General features: G+C 38.8%; 1 long non-coding RNA gene across 2 annotated transcripts; it reads right to left on the reverse strand.

The window, feature by feature from the left end:
• Positions 1-1,868: 1,868 nt before the first annotated feature.
• LOC116675162 (uncharacterized) lies at positions 1,869-15,915 on the reverse strand. 2 transcript variants are annotated; one of them, XR_004328302.1, is made up of 3 exons: positions 15,905-15,915; positions 13,167-13,173; positions 1,869-2,001 (listed from the first exon to the last, which is right to left on the reverse strand). It is a non-coding gene; the product is annotated as an uncharacterized LOC116675162 (long non-coding RNA). The 2 variants fall into 2 exon arrangements; XR_004328303.1 differs by lacking the exons at positions 13,167-13,173; positions 15,905-15,915 and adding exons at positions 8,092-8,093; positions 8,354-8,364.
• Between the last annotated feature and the right edge of the window lie 1,240 nt (positions 15,916-17,155).

Below are 17,155 nucleotides of genomic sequence, written 5' to 3' on the forward strand. Positions count from 1 at the left end.
ACCAACACCCTACACAGACTTTCACACTACATGCTACGGCGTACATTCACACGCTATCGCAAGGTAATGTAAGTCAATGGAGGCCAAACAGCTTTGATAAACATGCTAAAAAGTGAGTATGCAGCTTGATAACATGCCAATAATGGCATACAATTAGCGTGTCATACACACGCCATTTCATGAGATCAGTCTGCATCGTGTGTAAACAATATCAACTGTGTTGTTGTTGTGTTTAACTTTTGCTCCCTTTGTTAACTATTTTGCAACACAAGTGCATTACAGTGTGAAATGTGTTTTAGCGAGTGAGAATTTGTTTAAAGTTTTGCAAGAAGAGTGACTGATTCAACAAATGGGTTTTAGAGTTTAGCAATTCAGGAAAACTGTAAATAAACTAGCAAGAATTCACATTTGAGAAGCGGGAACCACTTTGAATTTGCTTAGAAAGTTACTTAAACAATTACTTGATTATCAAAATCTATCTCAAAACCTGACCTACGTTCAGCCAGTTCAGTGAAAGCGGACCACTCTTCTAACGAGGATCCAGAGCAACACAGTTTGCCATTTTACTCGTTACTGAGAACAAAACTAACTTGTAAACTAAATATTACAGACAAATTAGCCCAAAGCCAAACTGTTATACTTCACAAAGCATCATGAAAACTGGCTGACAAAGTTCAGTCAGTAAAACCTGATACAGAACTTTTTTTGCCAAGGCTGACTGTACTTTCCCCTACAAGTCTATGACTCAATTTTACTACACTGATTACTATTCACTTTTGCAATGAAGGCGTCCCTGAAACTAGGTCTTCTACCGTCATTTGATATTCACCGTGACACAAGCCTCTGTTCTTTTACAAGCTCCATGCTAGTTAGTTTTGAGCATGAGAAAAACAAAACAGGTCAAGTACTCCGACCTGACTTTTACTTTACTCTCTGGGACATTCCTCCAAAATGACCTCATAGGGGACAGAAGGCTTGGAAAGCAATAAAATCTGTCTCAGTGGAGATGACTTTTCCATCAGCTCACCGGCTTTCATTGTTAGTGCGTTGGTTCAAACCTGTTGTCTGGGACCCCCTGTGGCAGCCTCAAGGATAGGGGGAATAGGTTGTAACAACTTATACTACTCAAGTATAAACTCTCACATCTTAAACCTAAACTCTCCATTATAATCCCTACAGGCTGACTTTATGGCAATCAGTAGCTAAAAGGTTAGCAACTGCAGACAATTTTGGTGCATAGGAAAGTGAGCTGATTTGAAAGCATTGAGGCTCTTAAATAGAGTCAAAAGAATAGGGAGAATATGAATGCAAGAATCACTCTGAACGATGATTCCTCCAAAATACATTATGTTTTTTGGTTCACTTTTGTCATAAAAAAAGTAATAAAGAAAGAACTAAAATCACTATGGCACAGAACAACCTTTCTGGGATCAGCCTTTAATAATTGCTATCAACTTTCCACTTCTTTGAACATTTAAGGTCCAGTGTGTAACTTTTTTAGTTGTTTATTATCAAAATCTGTGTTGCCCATTCCCAACTTGTCCTTTTTCATGAATATTTACTACCACCATCATTTCCAAGTATTCCTATTGGCTAGAAATTTTACATTTCTATTCGCATGAACTGGGGTAAACGCTTTATATTCATGCGGCATCTTGAAATACGTCAGCACGTAAAGGACATACAGGATATACTGCTCAGCCTTTCACATTTTTGCTGTCACATTATAAACTCACAGGTGCTGCTAATGCTGCTAATTGGTATTGTTGCTTCTTGGCCCCGGCAAGTTTAGAGAAGTAAACATTGAGGACCACACACATTCAAAATCCCAATTTCAGGAATGGTCTTCTATTTTGCTCAGAAAAGGATATTGAAAAGAGCTTTTTGAAGTGTGAAGGCCTCCGTAGCTGTAACATGTAATTTGAACTGCGTGGCGCGAGAGAGTTGATTATGATATATGATCTCAAAGCTAGATGGCATAAATTCCCACACATTGGACCTCTAAGCACTTTTCATACTTTGACAAAACTATTTTTATATATTTGCAACCTACTGCAAGGGTAGCCACGAAGCACGGAGCAAAACTTGAGGAGCCCTTCTTCTATAGAGAACACTGTCCTTCACTTAGCGTTACTGACTTAAATTGAAGTTCAAAAATAAATTCACTCGTACATCAAAAGATAGATTGAATTATGTTTTTAGCAAAATATGTAGTGTTAGGGAACAGTAGTTTCTTTTCCACAACGAGCAGTGTTTTTCTTCTGCCCTGAGTGTGTCTACAAAGCTTCCTTCCCAAGGTTTGCTTTGCTTTGCACTGGTGGAGTCAGCACATGGTGGTTTGCTTGTGGAGGAAGAAGAGGTGCATGCAAAAATAAAGGAAACATTCAACTAGAGGGATGAAATTACAGATTAATTTGGATAAACAGTTCAAACAGTTCTCCCTCAGCTACAGACTCCAACTCAACATGCTGAACTGGTTCAACAGCCACTGACACTGGCCATCTAAAGCCAATGGTGCTGTACACAATGGAAAAAGCTACAAGTGATGGTTAGCATACATAGGCCTGAAGGTCAGCTTGGTGTGCCTGGGTCCTTACCGTAAAGGACAAAACTGAAAACTATGTTTAAGACTGTTTAGTTAATCAGGTTACCGCAGAAAGCTAGCAATAACTCATTTAAGTGCCTGTAAATACACCGACGGCGGTTTTGTGAGGCAGCTATAATACAGTGGATAATAATTTATTTGTCACAATGGGGATATTCAGTCAGAGTAGGACCTTGCTGTAAAGTTTAATGACACATGTCCAACATTACCTGTGCAATATATAGACATAAACAGAGAGGATGCAGACTTTGGAATTCATCCAGAGTCAGTAATTATCATAACTAGCCCTAAGCCTAATCACACTGATAATAAAAATTCAAGCTTATGTGCTGACACAACACTCACACTGTAACACACAGAGTTTACATCAGCTGGGAACGTTGACTGGACAGACTAGTGTAAGAATGTCTGTCTGGGGCTCTGTTTTATTAAAGGCAATGCTTCGCCTGGCCAGTGGAAATAGCTGACTTTAAATATTGGCAAAATTGTCAAGACTAAATATTGGCTTAAAGTACATGGAATCTATGACCAACAAACATTAGGTAACTGTGTTTCTTCTCTTTCAATTTAAAGGTATTTAGACGGAGAGGTAACATAATACAAGCATAATCCTCAGCATTTAAAATAATCTTAAAGGCAACAGCTCTCCAGTTTCTGTTTCTGTAATGGAGTAACCCAATAATATATGGTGATCTTCTTAGCTACAAATAGGGCTGTAATCAAGTATGCCATCTTCTATAAACAGCAGTGCAAATGAGAGCTTATGTTTCATTAACTGTCTGACTACAGCAGTGTGCTATAACTGTGCAGAACAATAGTTTTTTAGTGAATACTAAGCAAACTGCTATCTTAAGATCATCCAGGCAGGGGCACAAGAACCGAGCTCTTGGAACAGAAACTGTCCGCATTGCTCTGGAGAAACAGCTAATGTTATAAAGAATTGACTCATGAGTAAATTCAATTGACAGACACCCTATTGTTCCAAAGATAAACTGGCTTACAGTTTTGGGAAGGGAAACTAATAAAACATGTACTTTGATTGCTGTTGCTGGATGAATGTAACTTTTCAATAGTTTCACCTTTTATGTCCCCACATCAAGTCCACTGCAATGACATGTGACATTTACAACGATCTGTCAAATGAACAATAATTATGACTGTGTGCTCTGCGACTTGGAGGAAATTAAACACTTGGCACTAGAACGTGTGCATTGTACATATTCATCAGCAGGGAGCCAGTTGCACAAGGGTAACATTTCAATAGTGAGCAGTGACCACAGTTTCACATTATGTCTCACTCTGATGAACGTGCATTGGCCTGGGCTGCCACAGGGAGGGTGGGGACAATCAGGATAGGTTTCCCAGGCCTTAAGTTCAAGTGGGGCCCAATGATCAACTACTAGTGTAGACATATGACACAAAGCTTTGTCCATGCGTCATGTCTGTGCAGTTCAAATGCTCTAACCAAAACAAGATCTGAGTCTTTCATAGCAACCGAAGAAGCGGAAGAACTAAATGACTGAGGTTACATGTTCAGAAACGTTTCCAAGGTAAGTTTCCAAACTAAACACATAAGATTGCTGGTGTCCAAGAAGGAGCGCAGGACCGGTTGTCTGTTGTAGTCTGACCGTACAGTACAAAGAGCTAACAGACACCCGGCCAAATCATGAGCTCAACACTGGCCTCTGAAAGCAGCCTGCACTCAGAGGATACTAAGTGTATACATATGTTTGTTGAGAAGTGTGGGGTTATTAAGCTTGTCTCGTTTTCTGATGTGGTTCAGGAAATGGCTCACTGCTCCAATTAAGCCATGTTTAGGTTATAGCAGTAAACATTTTGTAGCCAGATTTCTCCACGCCATAAGACTTAAGGTATAAGACCTTTATAAACGGTCCAGAGCATGCAATCACTACTAGCTATAAAACTTTCACATTACGTCACTACAAGCTGTTGAATCTAATAAACTATAGGAGGATGTCCCTCCCTCAATAGCTCATTTCTGACAGCTTCATGATGTGAAACTATTATTTAAGTCTCAAACAGACATTGGTTCTCTTAATAACAGACCTAGGAAAAATGGAAATAATGGTCTAGTTTGGCAGCTGAACCCAGGCATAACATAGTTTGCAACACATTATCTCATGTGCAGTGGAAAAAGCAATTCCCGTACTGTGGTTCCTTTGGTTTTCTCCTGTGAAATTGGGGTCTTTGGAGTAAGGGCAAGGAGCATGCTTTCATCCAGAAAATATTACTGTGGGTGGAAGAACATGGGAAACAATAACACTAGGAGGATTCCTCTTCCATCCTCTGGGCTCCTTGATTTGAAGATATGCTTTAGTCTGCAATTTTAGCAAACCACAACCACCCGCTTGGCCTCAGTCCTTTGCTACTCTTTTTCCACCTTCCTTTAAAGTGGGCTTTCGTCTTTGCCTGTCTATGAAGTAGAATGGCTGGATAGCAGCTCAGGAAGAGAATAAATCCCTCAGGTGACAGTTTGGGTAGTAATTCTGCACTACAATAAATTGGCCTCAATCCAGATCATTTAAAAGATGTACGTTGAGTTTTGTGGTGACTTTACCATCCTCCTGAAGGTAGAGTTGTAATAGATGACACTAGTGTGTAATGAGGTCTTACTGCGCTGCGTGGAATCCTTCCATGTTCAGTCAAAGACTTCCTCTTCACACATGGAGAAGTAATCAAAACATGGAGGCAAATGGAGCAAGTAGGTCTTCCTTCAAAGCAGAATGACTGACTTCTGTTTTTGACATCAAGACAGTCAAAGCCTTCCGGCAACTGATTAACTACTGTTTTTACAGAGGATACCATAACTAATGATTTGTAAGCTGTTGTCTAACAAAAATCACCACAGGGACAGTAAACGGAAAATCTAATCTACAATTGCATCCTGCTGGGATGAGTTGTGGAAAAAAACTCATAAAAAGTTAAGGCTACTGAGAGATGAAATATGTGACACAAAACAGATAATAAACAAAACAAATTAAAAAAAGGTAAATTTTTGACTGTTAATTTATAGCTGAGGATTGTAGATGTGGTGCACTCTTCAAGGTCGATACAGGATTTAATGGGGGGGGATTTTTGCTGCCAATCTGCATGTAAAGTGACAACACTCATGACGGTCTGGTTTTGGCTGGCCTGTTTGGAGAAGGCACTGTATACTGAAAGGTGGCATAAAAGTCCTCAAACACAACTGCGTCTGCTTAGTTGTCCCAGAAGAATTCAAGACAAACAATCTGCAGCTTCAAAGTATAGTTATGCTGCATGTGTGGTCCATTTCCATATGGGACCACATTGTACTCATAAAGACTTTCTATAGGGCTGGGTACCAAACTCTGTACTTTTTTGGGTACCGACCGATTTGCGTCGATACCACAGAGGGAAGATTCACGTTAAATCAAGCTGTCCAAGTTTCGGTACCAGCGAATGCATAAGCATGAGCATATCTTTCCTCCCTGCATGTTGACAGGGAGCGGAGCTCCGACACAGTTTGTTAAAGTCACAGTGAGTCACAGCAATGCCGGTAAAGCGATTGCAAGTGTGGTGGTTACACTTGCCTTGTTGACTGACTGACAGGCTGGGGTAGAGAAAGGCAAGGCAACTTTATTTTTATAGCACATTTTAGCAACAAGGCACTTCAAAACGCTTTAGATAAAACCTTAAAAAGCAATGTAAAATCAGATAGAAAACACAAACATGGAATAAGATACAAATACAAGAATAAACTGTACACAGAAGTCACGGTTCGGTTCATACCTCGGTTAAGACATCATGGTTCGGTACAAGTTTGGTACACTGGAGGGGAAAGCAAAACAAAAGCAGAAGGCAATTTTTCTTTTTTTTTATGTCTCAGGCTGTACCTAGTGTCATATAGTCTCTCCATTGAGCTAGATGTAAAAAGCCTGAAATGTGTAAGATGTAAACAGTAAACATTAATTACCCCACATAATCTCCAGACTCCATTTGTAACTTGTAAACAAAATGAGACAATCAGCTATAAAACACAGCATCTCTGTTCTCTGCCGAGACAAAATAAATTACCTGATTACTGGAACGTTATCACGTCTCCGGGACATTTTTAACAGCTGAAAGCTGCTGCCTGCCTGGCTAAAGCTAATAAGTATTAAATAGTATATACTGCCTTTATAGTATACTGTATATTGCCCTGGGCCAGGCCAACTAAGCGGCGTCTTTCTCCCGGTGCGTCCCGCTGTCTGTAGTTCCTACAACGGCCCCGCACCCTGTCCTCCCTCCCCTTTTACCTGCCCGCGCAGTGAGGAGAGGGCAGAGAGGGAAGGGGCTGCTCTTTAGTCACAGTAAAGAGTATAGAGTAGAGTATTGTCCAGCGTGCTCGCTGGACAATACAGGCGTCTTTTCTACAGAAAGCTGAAGTATGTCGCCAGTCGCTTTAATAAAAAAAAACTCACTAGGGGGGTCTGAAAAGTCACTAAGTTAACAACTCTTTGTGCTGCTATCCCTGACTCACTACAACTGCATGCATAGGCGGAGCTCGGCTACAAATGGCGCGCCGAGCTTCTGAGCTAAGGCGGGGCTACAGATTAGGTGTCCCTGAAGAACCCACTTATCCAACAGTAGTTCGCATTTCAGTAGTTCCGCATTACATTAGTTAATTTGCACTCAAGTTTTGTTTATTTTTATACTGTGTATTCCCGTGTAAATTCATGTGCCGAACTGTGAAACCCATACGTTTTGGTTCAATATGAATACATGAACTGTTCCACCCCTACAGTGCAGTGTAAGAAATTAATAGTTATTTGATCATTTGTAGGGACGGGGGTTGAGGAGGGGAGAGGGAGGTGTTTTATTTTTGTGTCAAGTGTAAACTGTTCTAAATAAATAACAAAATGTTATAAATAAATAGGATAAATAGGTTTGGAATAATTTTACAACTACAATTATTTTTTTGTTATTACAGAGGAAAAGTACCATTGGGTACTGTAACTAAATTCCAAGTACCGGAAAAAAGTGAACAGTACCCAAACCTTACTCTCATATACAAGTTTCTGAAACGCAAAGGCCAACAGGTCAACATACATACCTAGATATTACTGGTACAACTAACCTATACAAAACACACTGCAAGCTGACTAAATGATTAATAATGAGAAACACTATGGGTTATCAGTTACTTATCAGGTAGGCCTTATCAAACACGTAGCAAGTGCAACTTCACAAAAGACAGTAGTTCTATATCAAAATGTACTTGCACAAAAATAGTTTCAAAGAATGATACCGAACACAAGTCCTTGGCATGAAAGGGATAGCACTGCTGTACTGTACTTCCTTTCGGTTACCTCACAAAGAAAAACTAAACTTTTCTGACAGGCTCAAGGCTCTATGGGAATAAAGACACTCTATGAAGAAATTATTCGCACCAATTTCTTAGTTTGGGATACTCCAATAAACACCATTCAAATTTTGCAGGCAATTCTTTATCTCTCAAGCATGACTTCTGTTCTTAGGTCAACCAATAAGTTAAATTACCTTCTGTTGCTCAAATGGTGCAGACTTGACCAGTGCATCCTGTGCATCACTTACTAGTGCAAAATCCACAGCTTGCCAGTCACTTTTTTAATGGTGTGTTTATGTAATCCCCATTAACCTGTTAAATCTGGAAATATAATGTGCCCATGTTATATTTGCCAGGTGCTTGCATTCAGTTGGTCAGCAATTATAGGCAAATAGATGAGATGAAATAGACCAAAACAAAACACAGCAAGGTGTAAATGATGGAGGCCCGGCATAAAATACAAATAAGTTGTTTACAGCCTGGACATGTCTGTTATTTAACATACATGCAAATACTAATTTACAATATTTTTATTTAAATGTGTAATGTATTATTTTCCTTATACAATTCCTAATACAATATTATCATAGTATCCTATTAAGTTGGGTAACATGGAATTTGCCCACATTTACACTGGTTTACTGGTCTTTAGCCTTTTTCCAGCTGTTTGAGATCCAATATCCACAGTTGTGGAAACTTGGAAATTTTGACGAGTTGCAATATTAGTGTTGGGCTGTGTTTCAACAGTCATTCAACATGCCCACAAATCCCAGTCACCATCAAAAGTGTTGTTCCATTTGCTTAAAAAACTGAAGTAAACTTGAAACTTAAAAAACAGTATAGCGCCAATGGTCGATATTTTGAAAATGAACTGTATTGGAGGCTCAAACCTTATTAAGACACTGAATGTTGATGTTTTTTTTATTTGTCACCTGATGTCAATGCACTTATAAGCTTAGGAATAAAATCAATACAACCATGTGTTATAATTTATTTCCAAGTTTTTTAGAGCCCATTAGAGTAACTTGTTTGCTGAATACATTGAAATTCTTTGAAAATTTGGTTTAATATTTATGTTAGGGTCAAGCAAACACGTGCTTTGTTGAAAAGGGATGGAAAAGGCCACACTTGATGGAATTAGATCACACAAGCTGGAGTGAGTATTCCCTGGGAGGTTAATGGCGCTAACTTAGAAACCTGCTCATTAAGTGAGAATTTTGTATTGAAATGCATAGATTGATAACACCAGAAACAAAAGACACAGTTCATTGATCAGTTTTGAAGTGGCTGTTTTGCTTGTTCATTTCATAAAATACTCTCAGAAACTAGAGACTATCTTGCAATCGCAATGGCCATTTCCCAACTTCCTACCCGCATACATTTGGGGCTCTTGCTCAGACCACACCCATCTTCGAACTCTGCCTTCATTTTGATCTCAAACACACCAGTCAAATTCCGTGACTGCATCATGCACGGTCGTCAGCGCTATTACAGTGACAAAATCTGTCCACAGACGGACATATAAACCCCTGGCAAAGTACTTAAACCCCCTCTGGTAATTTCCCGCTACAGTACGTGAGTCCAGGAGGAATGCTGTGCTAAAATGTCAAGTCAAAACAGGGTGGCCTCTACAACATGGTGCCAACTGGTGCACAGACTGATTCAATTATTTGTATGGGTGCTTACAACTGCTATTGATTCATGGGATATTAATTAAAGGTGTATTTGAAAAAAAAATTGTAAAGTTATTTATTTATTTTAATAAACATCTAGTACATGCTAAGTGTAGGTGTGTACAGTACCTGTAAACTGTTTTGAAAATATGTGTATCCAGGTCTATGATAGCAGGCGTAATTGTTTTACAGGTTTTTTTTCGATTGCTAGACAACAGTGGGCACAACTGGAGTAATGTGCAAAACTCTACAGTCTGCACTGCAGCTGTTCATTTGGACAACACTGTAGTTTGTTTTTCATTGCTTGAACACAGTTCAAAAAGTTCAAAGCTCTACACACTTATCCCATGGCTTTAACCACCACCTGGACAACACTGTGAATTTACAGCACTTAGTTCAAATGCTAACACACCGCTGTCAAAACTGCTAACCACACATTCAAAACAGAATGGTGCATTTGAAACACAGCTAATTACAATCGTTTCTTGTTTTAGAACACCACATTTGTAGTTATAGATAATGTAGGTTCATGGCAAGAGCAGACATCCAATTTGTTGATAAAAACTTCTGGATTAATACATACCTTTAGTTTAAAACATTTCCAGTAATTACCTAATATTCTACAGACAAAATGAAATATATATATATATATATATATATATATATATATATATATATATATATATATACACTACCGGTCAAAAGTTTGGGGTCACTTAGAAATTTCCATTGCACTCCATTATAGACAGAATACCAGCTGAGGTCAATTGTTTTTTTTAACCCGGTCAGCAGTTTTCAAATTACATTATGTGCTTACATAATTGCAAAAGGATTCTCCAGTGTTTTCTCAATTAGTTTTTTAAAATGATATCAGATTAGTAAACAAAATGTGCCTCTGGAACATTGGATCAATGGTTGCTGATAATGGGCAATGTAGATATTGCATTAAAGATCAGCCACCCACTTAGATCAGCTGGTATTATGTCTATAATGGAGTGGCATGGAAATTTGACCGGTAGTGTATATATATATATATATATATATATATATATATATATATATATATATATATATATCCATACAGTGTATATATATTTTTTATTTTATAGAAAATATTGATTAGTATAACGTCACTTAAATTATACAAACTGTAAAGATGAAAAGTTTTTAATTTCCGTACTGGTGTTTGATGCTTAGTCTCAGTGGCCCTCATTTGTAAAACGTGCGTACGACCAAAACAAAGGGGTAGGACGGGCACATGCCTTCGTCACCTTTAAAAGGTATAGTGTCATGTTTGGCAATGATATTCAATACAGGAAACATGACTATACACACAATTTTTCATTATTCTTTAAGTTTTTGTCTTATTAATGGCCACAAGTGAACGATTTCTTTCTGCCATTGACCAACATCGGCTTGTTTTTCCAGCCCCTCTGCTGTCAGGAGACAGGGTCGGGGTGGTGGTCCAGCATGGGGGGGGGGGAAGACACATGCTCTCCCTCACAGCTTACAGTTTCCTGGCACTGACTAATGAAAAAAACGTGTAAAATAAAAATAAAAAACACGGTATAAACTCTGCCACTGTGTGTTTATTTCAATATAGGTACACCTACATGTAGGCCTAAGAGATTGCAAGATAAGCCTATATATTACTATTAGGACTAATAGCCTACATATGTCAAGGATATATATATTAATCAAATTTCAGCTGGAGTCCAATTTACTGCAACAACACTGCTGACCGCATCAGTGATTTCTTTCCATTCTGCATTCTTCATACAGCCTTCAATTCCAGGTTTTAGGCTGCCAAATAGGACACACGTTAGTGCAAATCAAACCTGAGATATGTAGATTATCAGTTGGGTTGGGTTTAAGAGCAGTTTCTAAAATAGCGCATTGGTCCCAAATTTGGACAAACTGAGGATTTGTCAAGAGACATGGTTTAGAGTTCAGTTTCTTTGATTCCTGATAGCAAAGTTTGGACATACGGCTCTTACGCTTAGACTATGTGGTGGGTACACGTGTCAAAGCACACGTATTCGGTGTACCCTCACAAAAGTAGTCAAATAGGAAAATGTAATCACTGCCAAAAGCAAGTACAAAACGTTCTAACGAGTAGTTAACACTTGTCCAAGTGTTAGTGGTTTCTTATACAGGAAATGATCAAACAGAGCGTCTCTGACAGGTCCAACAGTATATAAGCAATAAAGATACACTACAGTATTGGGACACCCCCATAAACACTCTTCCACATTTACAGGCTATCCATTATTTATTCCACTTAATGCTTCTCTAATGCTACTACTGGTTAGTGTCAGGCAGTATAGTAACACTGTTTAAAGTTGTGCTGAGCTGAAGGTTTGGGGTGTCACTGCTGCCCTCTCTAATTCCATAAACAGCAAGGGAATGAGCTATGGTCTACCTTAAGCCAGGGTGCCGTTCCAATCATTCCCAAGGCTTTCCTTTCCCCGGGACATCAGTCATTAAAGCTAGTAGACCTGAACCTAAATACACAGCTACAGAATACTTTGTGTTCTCCACAGTTCAGAGGCTTAAACAGGGAAACAAACAAACTAGGATTCCTATGTTTACATGGCTTTACTCCATGTCTCACCTGGTTGGGAGGCAAGCTTGTTCAAAGATGATACTGTTGCCAAACAAATGTCCAACACAATTGACAGAGCCAAGAAGATGTCCTTTGAAGAGTTATCACTGCTGCTATAAAACAAACTGTCACATAAAGATGTGGAATGGCCATATTAAAGTAAAAGGTATCCAAGATTCATGATTTGCTCACAGTGTGACCTGATGATGCTAACTTTCATTGTTATAAATGCACTACATGTCTGTTAGTAGATATTACATACAAATTATTTGAATGTGTAATATACTGTATTTTTTAAACTCAGATAGTTTGTTAGGGAAACTTTGTATTTGCAAAAGCAATGGTCATTGGGCTAAGAAAGGTCAAATATAAATAAACTTAACTGAGAGCCATGTTTTTTTTAAAAGTAAACTCTACTACTGACAGCCTCCCCTGATAACAGAACTATATACTATATTTACCATGAAAACTTCAGGACTCTCCTACAGTATATTTCAACTCTGTTTCCATAAGTCAGACACTTAAACGGCTCCCTTGAAACTCACTCACATGTACTACCCTTTACTGACAAATTGCCATTGCCTTTCACCAGCACATAAGGTCACACATCATTATATTTTCAAGTTGCTCTTTTATGGCACAGGGCTTTATTTGCTGTTTTGTCTTGTTTCCATGGATCCCAAATCACAACACCTGTTTTAAAAAAGCCTTTACCTACTGAGTGTGTTCCTTTGGATTCTTTCCAAATGATGTAAAGACGGCCCATCGGTAAAAAATATCAGGAAACCATGCGCTTAAGCTTTAGCCCTCATAAAAATAGGTATTGTAATCTTGATCTTTAAATTACATGCTACAAGGCATGTTGTCAAACTTGAGTTGAGTTGACTTGTTGAGTGTTTGATGGTAATATATTTGTGCTTTACAACGTAATCAACGTAAAACAACAGTAAAATAAACTTTATGTCTCTGTCTACTGTGCAATAGTCTCGCTTTGCCAGAAACTCCTCCAAAACACGCTGAAGGAGTATTTGGCTACTCCACATAGCATTTGGGGATGGGTGAAAAACGTGCTCTGGTTTAATGGCATTTCTTTAAACCAATCCGAATCGCCATGGGCGGTGCTAAGCTCCGCACAGAGCCGCTGCAAAATAGTTGTGCGAGAGAAAACTCTGATTGAACAGATAGTCTAGCTAGCCGTCTCAATTTACCATGCAGGGATCTCAGAAGCAGTTAACAATAGTCCTCATAAATCCACAGAATTTAAACTTCCTGCAGCACCCAAGCAATCCCGGAAGTGGAACGGAAAGGAATAGACTATGCAATGACAAATTAAAGTACAAAACATTTGGTCTCAAGTAGTGATTGACCAATATGGATTTTTTGGCACCTATATATTTTTTTCCATCAGCCTTAGCCGATTTGTGGAGCTGATACTGCTTTTTCTCCCTCAATTTACATCATAAAAATGTAAACCCTGCCACACTGGATTTGTTTTGGAATATGCTCTGCCATTTCTTTAAAAATAATAAAAACACATTTAAATAATTTAAGAAAACAATATACCTGAAAAGTAGCTATTGAAATGAAGTGCTTGATTTGAAATTGAAGACTGCCATGGTGTTAGTGGTGGAGGGGCAGTGCACGGTCTGAACGTGAACTGCAGCTTCTCTAGCAACACTGAGCTGCCTGTGGACGCTTTCAGTAAATAAAATCGGTCTATCACTAGTCTCAACGGTCTCAACTACTGCCAGAAAGTTATGTTAGTCATGTTTTAACCTTGGTTCTCTGAGTGAAGAGACTCTCTCTTCACCATTCATGTTGAAAAGGTAACAGTGTAACAGTTATTTATACAGGACAGAAGCCAGTCATTTCAGTTTGTGGCAAAACCGTTCAGTGCTGGTTTTTCATTTTGTGACTTTCAATGTTCAAATCTTGTCTTGATCGCAAGAACCCAATACTGTGTCTTGTCTTGTGAGCTGGGTGTCTCGACCCACCCAGAATTGTTAGCCATGTATTGTTAAATCCCTGCATGAGTGAGGGCCACACAGGCTGCCTATGCTTTCAACATCAGACTAATGAAGTCTGAATGAAATCCGGTTCCTCCGAAATCTCACACGTTCCATATTTACTGGTCTCATTTGGTATTTTCTGCAACAGTTGGGTGAGCTTGACAAAATCCTGAGCCAGTCCCATTCTTTCCACTCAGATCATAAAACTCGAAATTTCCTTCCCAACAGAACGATCCTTGTAGGTCCAGCTGAGCACAGTGAGTCCTACACAGCAAGACCATGGAATAATTAAGCATACTCTTTCCATGCCACATTACAGAGGAAAATATTATCATTTCTATTTTGATAAATGCATTACGTCACCATCCGATTCATAGCCACAGAGAATAAAAATGGCAAAAAAGGCCTAACTTGAATAAAAAAAAAGAATTTAATAAAGTTAATTCACAATTGTAATAGGCTTGTCAACCAAAAATGCCCAGCAAACTGCGAGCAACCATAGACCGGGGGTGAAAGGGTTGATACAGGTCACCAGAGAACCATCCATCATGGCTGGCAGACAGGGACACATGCTGGCCTTGTACATGCCCATGTTTAAACAAAGCTCACCATGGTGGCCTCACACAGCAAGCCACTCATAGTGGGTAAACATACCGAACAAAACACAACCTCATTACATGTGCTCTCATGAAAATATATGGGCCCCAAAAGCTATTGATTTATTGTGATGTTTCCTGTGCAATATTAAAATATCACTTCAGAAAATCCATTTTTAATAATTTTCTTCTACGACTGCCGACACCAACATTCCCAGTTAGAGAAAGGGTAAAAAGTAAAGGAAGACAGTGTTTGCCTGCGACCCAGTCAAACAGTCATGTTTTTTTATTAGTCAGAGTAAGCACTCCTCGCATTCACATACAGTACATACATACAGTCTATGGTTCACACTGCTCTCCAGACTACGATAACTCCACCACATTAAGTCGTCCTGTCCGCTTGGGGAAAATGTCAGCGAGGGGGTACAGGCCATTCTTATTATACATCTATGGTACAGACAGCTGCAGAACTGGAGCCAGGGTGAGTCTAAGTGAGACGGAGGCAGCTGCCCGGTAGCTGTGAGACCACGTTATCTTCTCTCTTCTGCTTAGAAGTGGTGAATTTAAAGTTCACACCAACTGAATATAATATGGTCTCTGGCTTTTGTTTGATATCTAGTGTTGGCATCGTGTAAGCTATTCGTTTTTGAGTTTCCTCTTAGCGAAATGCTCTAAGTTGGGCTTTTATTGTGAAGGGTAGAAACGGAAGAAGTGTCCTTAAGCTAGCCCTATGTGCTGCTGTGGTCACTATGGAAGTTAATATAAGTGTGTGGGCCGTCTTGGTTGACGCAGGTTTAGATTATGCACATGGGGGATGGATAACCGGATGGACGGAGTACAGATGGAGTAAGTGAGTTACTCACTTACAGTGATTACCGTCTTTATTAACGAGATAAGATGTAAGTAATCATATTTTGTCCCTACCCTTTAACCTTAGCTTAAAGTTTTAAAGAGGTAGTGGCATTTACTTTTAGTAGATTGCCCATAATTACTGTACTTGTGCTACTTTATTGACCCTTGATTTGGTTTCTACCCTTGAAAAAGGAATGAATCATATTGCAGATTTGAGGGTTTAAAGAAATGGCCTTACTAAATATTTTGCATAAAAATATGAATAGTTTTTATTCAACAGATGTTTGTATTGTTTTATGAATATTTCATACATCCATGCATGGATTAGTTGCCTCGAAAGCGTTGTTGCCAAAACATCAGCTCATGTCAATAGCCTGTGTGATGTGTAGCTGTCATTCTGAAGTGCTCCTACTTTCTTTGCAAGCTATTACATTGTTTTCTACCCAATAGTATTAAAACTTAAGTAGGGCAATGAAGTACTTTCTCAACCACGGCTGTCATAATGAACAACATGAACATCTGGAGAGATCTGGAGAGAAGTTGCAGGGTACACTGCCTTTTTCATATTTTTTTAATATTTGAAACACTTGAATTCAAATGATAAAAGCTGTACTGATCTAAAGATGCTGTTTTTCTACTCAAACACGCTGCAGGCTCAATGCTCTTTCTTCACTTCCTCATATCTGTGTGAGCTTATTCTGTTTAAACTCCCATGCAAATCACTGTAGGAAGATTAAACAATTCCCTGGATTGGCATCTTTTGTCTCCATGTTACTATAATAATAAATAATAAACTATTATTATTATATTATTATTATTATTATATATATATTTAGTTGAATATACATTTTTATTGACCCTGACATTTACTTGACAATTTATACCAATGATAAGCTATTATCCTGGCTTCAACTCTACATTTTTATTTAACTGGTCACAAATTGTACTCAGAAGTTTCCTCCTGCACAGCCACGATGACCTGGTAAGCAACCAGAGAACTCCCTCAACATGCTTATTCATTCACCAACATGGAAGCCCATCTGTGAAACATTTCCAACGTGAAGCCACTTTCCATGATCCTCTCCCATGTGGTTCTTGCAGCTTTAAAATGCATTGATTGGTTACTATTTCAATACGGGACTAACATTTTCCACCTGATTTTTATGATCCGCTGTTCCTCCACCCTGCTGAGGATTAGAGATGGAAAGAGAACTAATCACTGCACCAACACCGTAGTTTTGGATGAGATCCAATGAGTCACACGAAGCACTCAACATTGAAAAGCAGCTCGGCTTCCCAACCGCTGAGTAAAAGTGCCATTCATTAGTAAACCGCAAAGTCAGCTGCAGTTGTCATTTAGGAGAGGAAAGAGAATAAGATGGGTATAAACAATTTTAATAATCCCAGTATAACATGTGATGCATGAGAGCTAAAGATGAGTCACATTTTCTTTGAAATTTTTTTTTTGAAAGGGATTAACTTGTCATAC

Source organism: Etheostoma spectabile, unplaced genomic scaffold (genome assembly GCF_008692095.1).
Source record: "Etheostoma spectabile isolate EspeVRDwgs_2016 unplaced genomic scaffold, UIUC_Espe_1.0 scaffold00001583, whole genome shotgun sequence".
Lineage (NCBI taxonomy): Eukaryota > Metazoa > Chordata > Actinopteri > Perciformes > Percidae > Etheostoma > Etheostoma spectabile.